Below are 10,335 nucleotides of genomic sequence, written 5' to 3' on the forward strand. Positions count from 1 at the left end.
ACCTGCAGCCCTGGGTGAAAGCCTCCTAGGGAGGGGCAGGTGACAGAGTGGTGTCCTGAGTTGGCAGAGTGTGGTGGTCACAGCTTGGGCTCTGCAGCCAGATGACCTGGGACCAAATCCTCACTGTGGTACCCACTAGCTGCATGACCTCAGGTAAGTCACTTAACCTCTTTTATTTTTAAACATTTTATTTTGAGAGAATTTTAGATCTACAAAAGAGTTGCAGCAAGAGTTCCCGTATACTGTTTGCCCAGTGTCACCTAATGTTAGCATCTGACATTACCTAGTGCATTCATCAAAACTAAGAAATTAACATTGGTACACTGCTATTAACTCCACTCCAGACTTTATCCAGATGTCTCCAGTTTTTCCACCAATGTCCTTTTTCTGTTCTGGGATCTAATCCAGGATACCAGGTTGCATTTAGATGTCACCTCTCTTCAATATCCTCATCTATAACGTGGGGAGGATGGTAATGACGGCATCAATCCCATGGTCCTGCTGTGAGGAGCAAGCGACGGCTCACAGATGTACTGCATTAGCTGGTGCCTGGCACAGAAAAGTGTTCCATTAACTAGAGGTCACTATCCTTATGCTTAAGCCCTGTGATATTGTCTCATGCCCTCTGAGAGCCTATCTTGGAATGTGAGCCCAGGCCTTGCCCACTCACTCAGGGCCTAGGTTATTTTGTGCCCCTCTAGCAGGCTGGGTGGGGTGTCAGCCAACCCAGCCACTATCACTGAGGCCCACAGGGGCACTCCCTCTCACCCTACAAACTGGCCAGGGGTCTGGGGCATTGGCTAAGGACCTGCTTTGGAATTAGGCAGTCCTGGATTCAAATCCTGCCCTCCCCAATTAGTCCCTCTGTGAACTCAGGCAAATCAATGAATTTCTCTGAGCCTCCATTGCCCCTGCCTCCCAGGGTGGCTAGAAGAGAGGGTGGTTGACAGTAGATGTCAGCCTCAGGCAGGGTACACAGCAGCCTCCCTATTTTCTGTAGCCCACTGCCATGCTTCCCAGGGCGAGCTCTCCCCATGCTGTTCTGCAGCTGGGCTCGCCAGGCTTGGTGCCTGCTCGCACTTATGTGTCCACATTTGGACATATGGCCTGGCTAATGGGGAACCCAGTCTGCCCAGTCTGCAGTTCCGTCTCCTCTCGCTTCCCTCCCCGCCCCTTACTTGTCCCCAGCTGATGCTTCTGCAGAAAAGCCAAGCCAGGCCATCAGGACCCTCCCTGAAGGGCGGTCTAGGGTGGCACAGCCATATGCGCCACCATCCCGGTCTCCTCCCAGAGCCTCTCCAGCACCACCCTCGATTAGGGCTTCTGGTTGGCATCGTGACTTGGAAAGGAGGGACGCAGGCTGCCGGAGACCATGCTCTGCTGCTCATCTTCTCTCTGGGCTCCTGTCCCAGCTCCAGTGTCTCCTATTTCGGCTCTGCATCCTACCTTCCCACCCCCCTGGCATGCCCCAGTCCCCTCGGACCCTGAGCCTATGAAATCCTGACTACAAAAATGGTGAGTGTGTGGTAGCAAGTGTGTGAAGATTCAAAGCCTGCCTCTGTCACTTCCCAGTGGTGTGACCTTAGGCAAATCCCTTAACCTCCCTGTGCCTTATCTGTCAAATGGCAGTAAAGATTGTACCTACCTCAAAGGGTTATTGAGAAGAGTAAATTAATTAAGGCAAGATGCTTTTATTAACTGATCGCATTAACGTACAGTGCTTAGAACGATGCTGCAGAGCTGATGCTACCATTGTCATTAGCAGGGCTGATACTCAGAGAGGTGGTGGCAGCTGGAAGAGGAACTTCTGGTTTTGGTTTCAGATAAAACCAGGGCTCGGGGCCTGTATCCTGGCTCCTTTACTTCCTAGCTGTGCGACTTTCGGTCAGTCACTCAAACACCCTTGATTTCCTTGGTTTCCTCATCTGTAAAATGGGGAGGAAAGCAATAACCACCTTGTAAGTTGTTGGGAGGGTTTGATGAGATGATGCGTGAAAGTGCCTAGCACAGAGCCAGGAACAACCCGCAGGCCCTCAGTGGATACTTGGTAGATGGCAGGAGGATGGGTGGAAGTCCCTGCCTTTGCCTGCAGCATGGGATTTCAGACCTTGGTTCTCGTCCTCAGAAGGGGCTCCCCCAAGGCCTGGGCAGGGGAGGGCCCTGGTGTCTCTGGGTTCCTGTCCCAGCTGCAGAGTTCCCCAGCCAGAGCCCACAGGACCAGTCACATCCTGTTTCTCTTTTAGGCACCTCCTTTTGGGACCCAGCGCCCCAGATAGTATCCTGCTATTCATTTAGCTTATGGTGGGTGTAGGGTGGAATGTTTAGGTAAAACTTCACAAAGAGCTAGACTTCAGGTGGGCCTTGAAGAACAGTAAGTATGCCAACAGGTGGAGAGAAGGGGGCGGAGATGGTGTTTGCTGTACACTGGCTGCATTTGTGGATCCAGAGAAGGGCCTCTGCACATTTGTGCCCTTTGCAGTGAGGCTCTGCTGCTCCTCTCCACCTTCTGGATCTTGGGTGGCCTCAATACTTGCTTTAGCAGGGAGAAGTGCAGCAGAAGTGATGATGTGCCAGTCCTGAGCCTAAGCCACGAGAGGTCTTGCAGGCTGCAACTGCCACCTCAGTGTACTTAAGCCTGGGCTAGCTTCTTGGAGCATGAGAGGCCACACAGAGCAGAGCCAAGCCAGCCCAGGTGTCCCAGCTGAGGACCTGGACAAGTGGGAGAGCCCAATCTACACCCCAATCTGCCAGCTCACCACAGATGCAGACACATGAGTGAGACCAGCCAAGGTCAGAACTGCCCTGCTGAAGGAAGCACATGCTCTTAAGCCACTGGATTTGGTGGTTTATTGAGTATCACTGTGACCATAGGCAACCGAGACAGTGAAGGTAGAGAGAATGGAGAGGCAAACATGCAGAGGAGGGACAGTGTGGGGGTGCCTGGTGGGGGATGAGAAGCCCAGAATTTCTGATTCATACGGGCCTGATGGCAACCCCAAGTTCCCTCAAGCCAGGAGGTCTGAAGCCTGTGTGGCCAGTGACCTGCCCGCTGCCGAATGATGGATTAAGCGCATGTCTGATGTACCGGATTGGCCACCAGACTGCTGGTTGGATGTCTGCCAGGTTCCCTCACAAGCAGGCCTGCCTGCTATGTTTTCTCAGCCTGTTTTTTCCTATTTGCCAGCGCCCAGGCCTTTGAAACTGCTATCACAAGGCTGCTTCCACTTCCCCCCGTGGATCCTGGTGGAAGTTTCTTGATGTTGAGCAAGAACTCCCAGAAACTCCTGGAACCTGCTTCTCAGCCATGCGCGCCGGCGCAGCCCTGCTGTGTGGCCTTAGGCGCCCCTCTCCTGCCCCCGGGCCTCCCTCCACTGCGTGACCGGCCACATGGCCATGGCTGCTGCTCTGTGCCTGTCTCCTCATCTGTGAAATGAGGATACAGTCATGGACCTCATGGCGGGGGGGCGGGGGGAGGGTGGTGGTGGACGGAGGCGGGGCAGGGCCTTGGACTACTGTGTGCAGTTTGGATTCCTCCAGGCTTAAAATCGGCTTCCATCCCCAACTCTCCAGCTCCCCGTCTCCACCCAGGCCATTTGAACGATCTTGTTGAAAAGCACAGTGGTTTCCAAAGCAAATCCAACTCTTGTGCGGCTCTGGGCTGAGGGTCCCACGCTTTTCACCCAGACCTATAATCATCACAGATGTTTAGAGGAGGTGGTAAGTACAGAGCTGCATGCTTTATTTCTGCTGACCCAGGCCCCCACCCTCCTTCCTCCTGGGTACCAGGCTGCCTCCCAGGCTAGCGGGGCTGGTGCCCCTGTCTCCTCCTAACACTCCTGAGATTTGCATCCCCGCAGACGCCAGGCGCGGCGCTGCCCCAGGAGGTGGGGTGTTTAGAACCCGCTCCCCGGGCTCCCCCAGGAGCTTTGTGTTTAGTAAAGGCAGCAGTCAGTTCCCTGCTAGGCTCAGGGAAGGACGACAGCTCCCGGCTCAGTCCTCAGCCCCCAACCCCCACTCTTCAATCTCCTTCCCAGACCAATGACCCCCTCTGCGGGAGAACCTGCGGCGAAAGGCACAGCCCCAGAGCAGGGTCTGGAGTGGCAGGACCGGCAGCCAATGAAGGTGAAGGCCGAGCATTACATCATCACCGTGGTCTCCCATTGGTTTACATCCTGGGCTTCCTGACTCCGCCTCCCAGCCTTAACAATGGGCCTCTCTGCTCCCCAGGCTTCTGACCCTGGTGCCAGCTTTGCCGAGAAGGCCACAGTCGGGCAGAGTCCTGGGCTAGGCGGGAGCCCGAGGTCTGGGCTGAGCCACTAACTAGGGGTGAGGCATAGTGCTGCCAGGCGTCATCTTCCTCACCTGCAAGAGGAGAGGGTTCCAGCTGTCAATCTCGGGTTCTGCCGCAGTTCACCCACCACCACACACTCGCCCATGAACGTCCTCCTCGCAGGCCCGGGGACCCTGGCCGGCCAGGGGTCTGGTCTGCCATGGGCTCCCTTTCCTCCCCAGAGCCTGGCAGGAAGTGAACATATGGAATGATGGTTAATGTTAACTGATGTTTTCTAAAGAGCACACACTGGGCTAACCTTATACATTATTTTATTCGTGTCCTAAATATTAGCCCCCCACGTAGCCCTAATTGTTCAGAGACAAGCACTGACTCTGAGGCTGGGCCAGGTTGAGTGATGGCCAAGGCCACGGACCTGGTGAGGGGGACAGTCAGGATTCGAACCCAGGCGGCTGGCTCCAGAGCCCTTCAAACGATGCCATGGGAATGGATGGGGGTCACTAGCCTCCCTATTGTGACTCGTTTGAGCTCTTAGCCCGGCGTGTAGTCTGGCGGGAGCCGTCCCGGCTGGGCTGGCTCGGCAGCTCCAGGCTATTCCGAGGAACAGTCTTCAGAGAGCCTGGGGTGCTGATGGGGAAAAGCTGTTGCTGAGATTTGACAAGTTTGGTCCTGAGATGTCAGAAAGGATTTCAGCTCTTCTGCCACCCCAAGGACCGTGGCGCGTAAATCACAGTGAGCTGGCTTATGTCAGGTCAACTGTGGAATTTGATCCTAGCGCATTGCTCCCTCCTCTTCCTTGCCTGCGTCTCTCCCTCTCTCAGCTCTAGTTTGAGATCAGCACAGATTCCCTGGGTGATTTTTGAGAAAACTGCCTCCTCTTTAGGACTTGGCATCCCCTAACCTGCATCAGGAAAGTGTGGCGACAGATACTCTCACACCCAGGGAGGCTGCAAGGCCCACCCTCTACCCTCCACCTGGGTTCTCTGGCGTCGAGACTTGTGCCCTAAAGTTCTGGGCCGTTGGGGTGATGTCCCAGTGGGACCAGGGTGAGGGTGCAGGTATCTGAGGGAGTAGTAGGACCAGAACCTCTAACCTTAGGGAGGCTTCCTGGGAGCCAAGCTTGGTGACTTAGAATGTGAATGTCTGACCCATATCCCACTACCTTTTGGTGGGTGCTGCAGAGGACAATGGAGAGAGATTCAACTCTGAAGAGTGGTCTTGTGGAAGAGGCAGCTGGCTTGTTCAGTGTGGCACTGGCAGCCTCCCTAAGGTTTCCAGGTAGAAGTTTCTGACAGGTAGATTTCAGCTGTGTTTAAGGAAGAACTTTGAAGTTGTCAGAATGAGCTGTCTTGTGATAGTGAGCTCCCTGTCTCCAGAGGCATGCAAGCAGGGCACTTTCACTTATGCATTCAAGCTGACCTATGCAAGGCGTTGTGCTAAGTGCTGGGAGTGCAGAGGAGAACGAGACCCAGTGGGGAAACAGGCACTTGCAATGCTACTGTGAGTGTGAGCAGAGGTCAGCGTGTGGCATCTGGAGCACAGGGAGGGAGTCCTGAAGGCTGGGTTGAGGATGAGGACACAGCTCATTGCTGAGCCTTATGGTGAACCAGAAGTTTACCAGGCAGACAGGAGCTGGGGAGAGGGCTGGCATTCGTCCATTCAGGTTATGTTTTCTGAATTATATATAGAAGGACATGTTGCAGAAGAAATGCAAGTACAGTGAAGAATAAGACTGGGGAACGTTTACAATTCAGAGTGGCCTTCACTGTGGGTGGTCCGAATTGATCCCTGTATACAGGTGCTTCTGGGGTGACATTTTCCCTGCTCCATGGAGCTCCGGGAGGAGTGCGGACCAACCCCTTCTTTGCAGGCCTGTCTGTGGGGTGCCACTCCTCCTCCCACCTCCCCACTGCACAGGCAGCCCATCAGTGTCCCTGAGCTGCTCCAGAAGGATGCAGCTCTGAGGAGGCTCTGGGAGCGGCGTATCCTAGCAACCTCTGAGGCTGGCATCTGCAGGGCTAGGCCCAGACTCAAGGCTCTTTCTAATTTGCCAGCCTTCCTTAATGATAAGCTTTCCCACACGGATGTGGAGCGGGGAGGAAGAGGGGAGAAGTGGGCAGGAAGTGTTGCCTCCAACCCCATCACAGAGTAGGTCAAGCCTCGCCCACAATACTGCCGGGGATGGGGAAGGAGGGAGGGCACAGTGAGTCCGTTAACTGAATATGCCACTTGTCCATCTCCATGGCCGGTTTATCACCATTTAGAGGACAATGAATCCAGGCAGTGATCCACCAATGATAACTAACATCATAAAAAGATACATGGCCGGATATGATGTTCCTTCTGACGGAAGACCACAACACCTGCTGAAAAATCAAATCTGAATCGGATCAAGCCTCTAGAGGTAACTCCCAGCTATAGGAATTAGAGAACTGGGGAGCATGTTAATATGTCAAGGTGTTTAACCCTCACCACAGGGAGGCGGCCAGATTTCCTCTCAGGAAAAAAGTTACAGGTTTCATCAACAAAGTGGAAGGAAAAGGAATAAAAGAAAAAAAAAAACAAAACATAAGGAGAATTTGTAGATTAACAGAAGCTTAAGAGAAATATCAGCCAATTACAACATATGGACTTTGGATTCTGATTCTTGCGAACAAACTACACTACAGTGACAATAAAAATGAGATGTATTCATGAGACAATTGGGGAAATTTGAGCACTGAATGGATACTTAACATCAAGGAATTATTTTTAATTTTTGAGCAATGTGAAAATGGTGTTTGGGATTATGCTTTAAAAGAGTCTTAATTGTTGAGGGATTCATACAGAAACATTTATTGATGAATTAATGAGGCCAGGCACAGTGGCTCATGCTTGTAATCCCAGCACTTTGAGAGGCCGAGGCAGGCAGATCACCTGAGGCCAAGAATTAAAGACCAGCTTGGTCAACACGGCAAAACCTCGTCTCTACCAAAAATACAAAAATTAGCCGGGCATGGTAGCACACTCCTGTAGTCCCAGCTACTCGGGAGGCTGAGGCATGAGAATTGCTTGAACCCGGATGGAGCCTGTTCCCAGCTACTCGGGAGGCTGAGGCATGAGAACTGCTTGAATCCAGATGGAGGAAGTTGCAGTGAGTGGAGATCGCGCCACTGCACTCCAGCCTGGGCGACAGAGCAAGACTGTCTCAAATAATAATAATAATAATAATAATAATAATAATAATAATAATAAAGATGTCTGGGATGTGCTTTAAAATAATTCATTGCAGAGAGAAGAAGGAAGTAAAAGTTTAGATGAAACAGGGTTTGCCCTGAGCTGATTGATCACTGTGGTACCTGGGTGATGATGGGTGCATGGGGATCATGATACTACACTATTAATTTGAGTCTTACAAACTTGCGATTATTTCACCATTTTTGACTTTCAAAATGATTTAATGTGGTGCAAAGCAATCCTTTGGTGTATGCTGGAAATTTTTTCACAATAAAACATTCTTTTCAAGCAAAAGGTGAAGGGCAAACCTGCTTTTGCAGGAGGCTCTGCCCAGGAAAGGGGTACCCAAGACTCACACTAAAATCTGTAGGGCTGTCATTAAAAAAGCCAAAAATGACTCTCAGAGGCAGCTGTAACTTGCATGAATTATTTCTGTTCAGATAATAATAATAGTAATAGCAATAACGATGATAATAATAATAATTTACTGGTTGCTGTCAGCAAATGCTGAGCAACATGCCTGGATATGTTGGAACTGCAGAAGATGGCTTCATTAATGTCTTAGTTGCTCAATAAGGAACAATAAAAAGTTAAAGGAATCCAAGCAAGCAGTAGACCAGGCATCGAATGGAAATTCTTGCTTGCAGGAGGCAGCACCCAGGGTCATTCCTGGAGCATAAACGATCCCTGCAGAACATGGGCTAGAAGACCCCACAGTGGGGCAGAGGCAGGTCCTGGACTGGGATCCCAGCAGTGAGAAGACCTGGACATCAACCCTATTTCATTGTGTGGCCTCTGCAAATCTCCCAACTTTTGGAGCTGTAGCTGCAAGCTCAGACTTGTGGTTTCCTGTACCTGGAGGAGGCCCAGGTCATTCTGTTAAGTCCCTTGTCTATTTCCTGTTTTTATCTGGATGCTGAGTTAATTATTTGATCCAACAATAAAACTAACAAGGTTTTATTTGTTTTTAATGTCTTCTCTTTGCTGAACGCTGTGCTGGGCGCTGTAGCTGACATGGTTTTTGTCTTAACAGCTCATGAATCAAATCCCAGCTCCACCTTTTATAGCTTTAGACAAGCATTTAACCACCACTTGGGCCTGTTTCCTTACCTGCAAAGTGGGGATAATGACAGTTAATAGCTACTTCATTGTGACTTTGTGAGGATTAAATAAGATAAGGCAGATAAACTACTTAATAGGGTCTGGCACATTGTAAGCCTCAATAAATGGCAGCTACTTCTTGTATTATTATTATTGTATAAAACTATGAGTGTTCAACAATGAATATATAGTAAACTGTGATTCTGAGTGATGTATGATGTAAGATATCCTCCAGGACTGGTGTCACAGGGAAGTCTTGCACTAGACCTTGAAGGATAAGACTCAGAAACTGCTAGATGCCCCCCATTACTGACTATCCCCATTTCCTTTAATAACAAAGCTGAGACTACATTTCCTAGCCTCCCTTGCTGCTAGATATGGCCATGTGATTAACTTCTGGCCGAGGAAATGGATGCACAAGTGTTATGTGGAACTATTGGAAAGGCTGCTTAAAAGGAACTGGTTGAGTGGGAAAGAGAATCCCTTTGCCCCATTTCTTTCTACTGCTGGTCTGGAATCCTGATGTGATGGCTTGAGCCCCAGCATCCATGCTGGGGAGTGAGTTAAGGGTTTCTTAACAAGACCTTGCATATAAAAATATGCACCAGGGATGATGGAGCATGATGGGAGCCTGGGTTTCTGATGACAATGTGAAGTCACTATAACGTCCCTATCTCCTTACTTCATGTGGGTGTGAGAGAAGTAAGCTATCTTGTTGAAGTCCCCCTTTTTGCTGTTAAATGCAGCCAAGCTTACTCTCAGGGATAGTATTGAAAATATTTAACAACCAGAATGGCACGGGCACTGATGAGGAAGGGTTTAAGGTAGCAGAAGGCTTAGAACCACAGATATTTACCAACCAGTATGAAAGTATGTAAATATTTTAACAACCAGCTTAGTCATAGCAATACAAAACAGCTGAGAACCAGCTGAATACTAGCCCTGCCTAACCTTAACTAATACAATCCATAATATTTGGGAATAGCTAAAAAAAAAAAAAAAACCAAGAAGATGGCCATTCAGGCCATGAGCACAGCCTGAGTAAAGTTTAGAGGGTGAAGGGAGCTCCATGAGTTGATGTACAATGAGAACTGGAAATCAACCTGACTTGGTGGGAAGGTTCTCTTGAGTGTGTGTATGTGAGTGTGTGTGGATTATAAGAGGGGCTGGAAGATATCATTGGAAATAACACCAAAGAGGTCAAATAAACCAGACTGTGGAAGCCTGTGAGGATTTGAGGCAATAAGGAGGATTTGTGGGCTTTTGGGTGAGTGAGAGAGCAGATGACCCCTGGGAGTGAGGAATCTCGGCTTTGCAGTGCCAGGCGGTATTTCAGTTAGCACTGCAGTGTAGCACGCCATTCCTATTAGTCAAAGAAATCACAAGTCCACCCAGATTCAAGAGAGAGCAGGCATAGTTGCCATCTCCCAATGCGAGGAGTGTCAAGGTCACATTGCAGCAAAGCTCGTGGATGGAACTGCTGCAGCCATCCTTGGAAATGACAACCTGGCACAGGTGGTGTCCCTCCTCCCTGGCACCTGTCTTTTTTTTTTTTTTTTTTTTTGAGACAGAGTCTCCTCTGTCACCCAGAGTACAGTGGTGTGATCTCGGCTCACTGAAACCTCCGCCTCCTGGGTTCAAGCGATTCTCGTGCCTCAGCCTCCCGAGTAGCTGGGATTACAGGCGTGTGCCACCACACCTGGCTAATTTTCCTATTTTTAGTAGAG

At 50.2% G+C, this 10,335-nt stretch overlaps 2 long non-coding RNA genes across 2 annotated transcripts; one reads left to right on the plus strand and one right to left on the minus strand.

Annotated features, from left to right (window-relative positions):
• Positions 1 to 1,621: 1,621 nt before the first annotated feature.
• On the minus strand, positions 1,622 to 5,251 carry LOC130540799 (uncharacterized). Its single transcript, XR_008954795.2, has 3 exons — positions 4,707 to 5,251; positions 4,363 to 4,515; positions 1,622 to 1,925 (listed from the first exon to the last, which is right to left on the minus strand). It is a non-coding gene; the product is annotated as an uncharacterized LOC130540799 (long non-coding RNA).
• Positions 5,252 to 5,308: 57 nt separating this feature from the next.
• On the plus strand, positions 5,309 to 8,467 carry LOC130540798 (uncharacterized). Its single transcript, XR_008954793.2, has 2 exons — positions 5,309 to 6,695; positions 8,155 to 8,467. It is a non-coding gene; the product is annotated as an uncharacterized LOC130540798 (long non-coding RNA).
• Positions 8,468 to 10,335: the final 1,868 nt, after the last annotated feature.

The sequence above is a fragment of the Pan paniscus genome, chromosome 15 (assembly GCF_029289425.2).
Source record: "Pan paniscus chromosome 15, NHGRI_mPanPan1-v2.0_pri, whole genome shotgun sequence".
In the NCBI taxonomy this organism is placed as follows: Eukaryota; Metazoa; Chordata; class Mammalia; order Primates; family Hominidae; genus Pan; species Pan paniscus.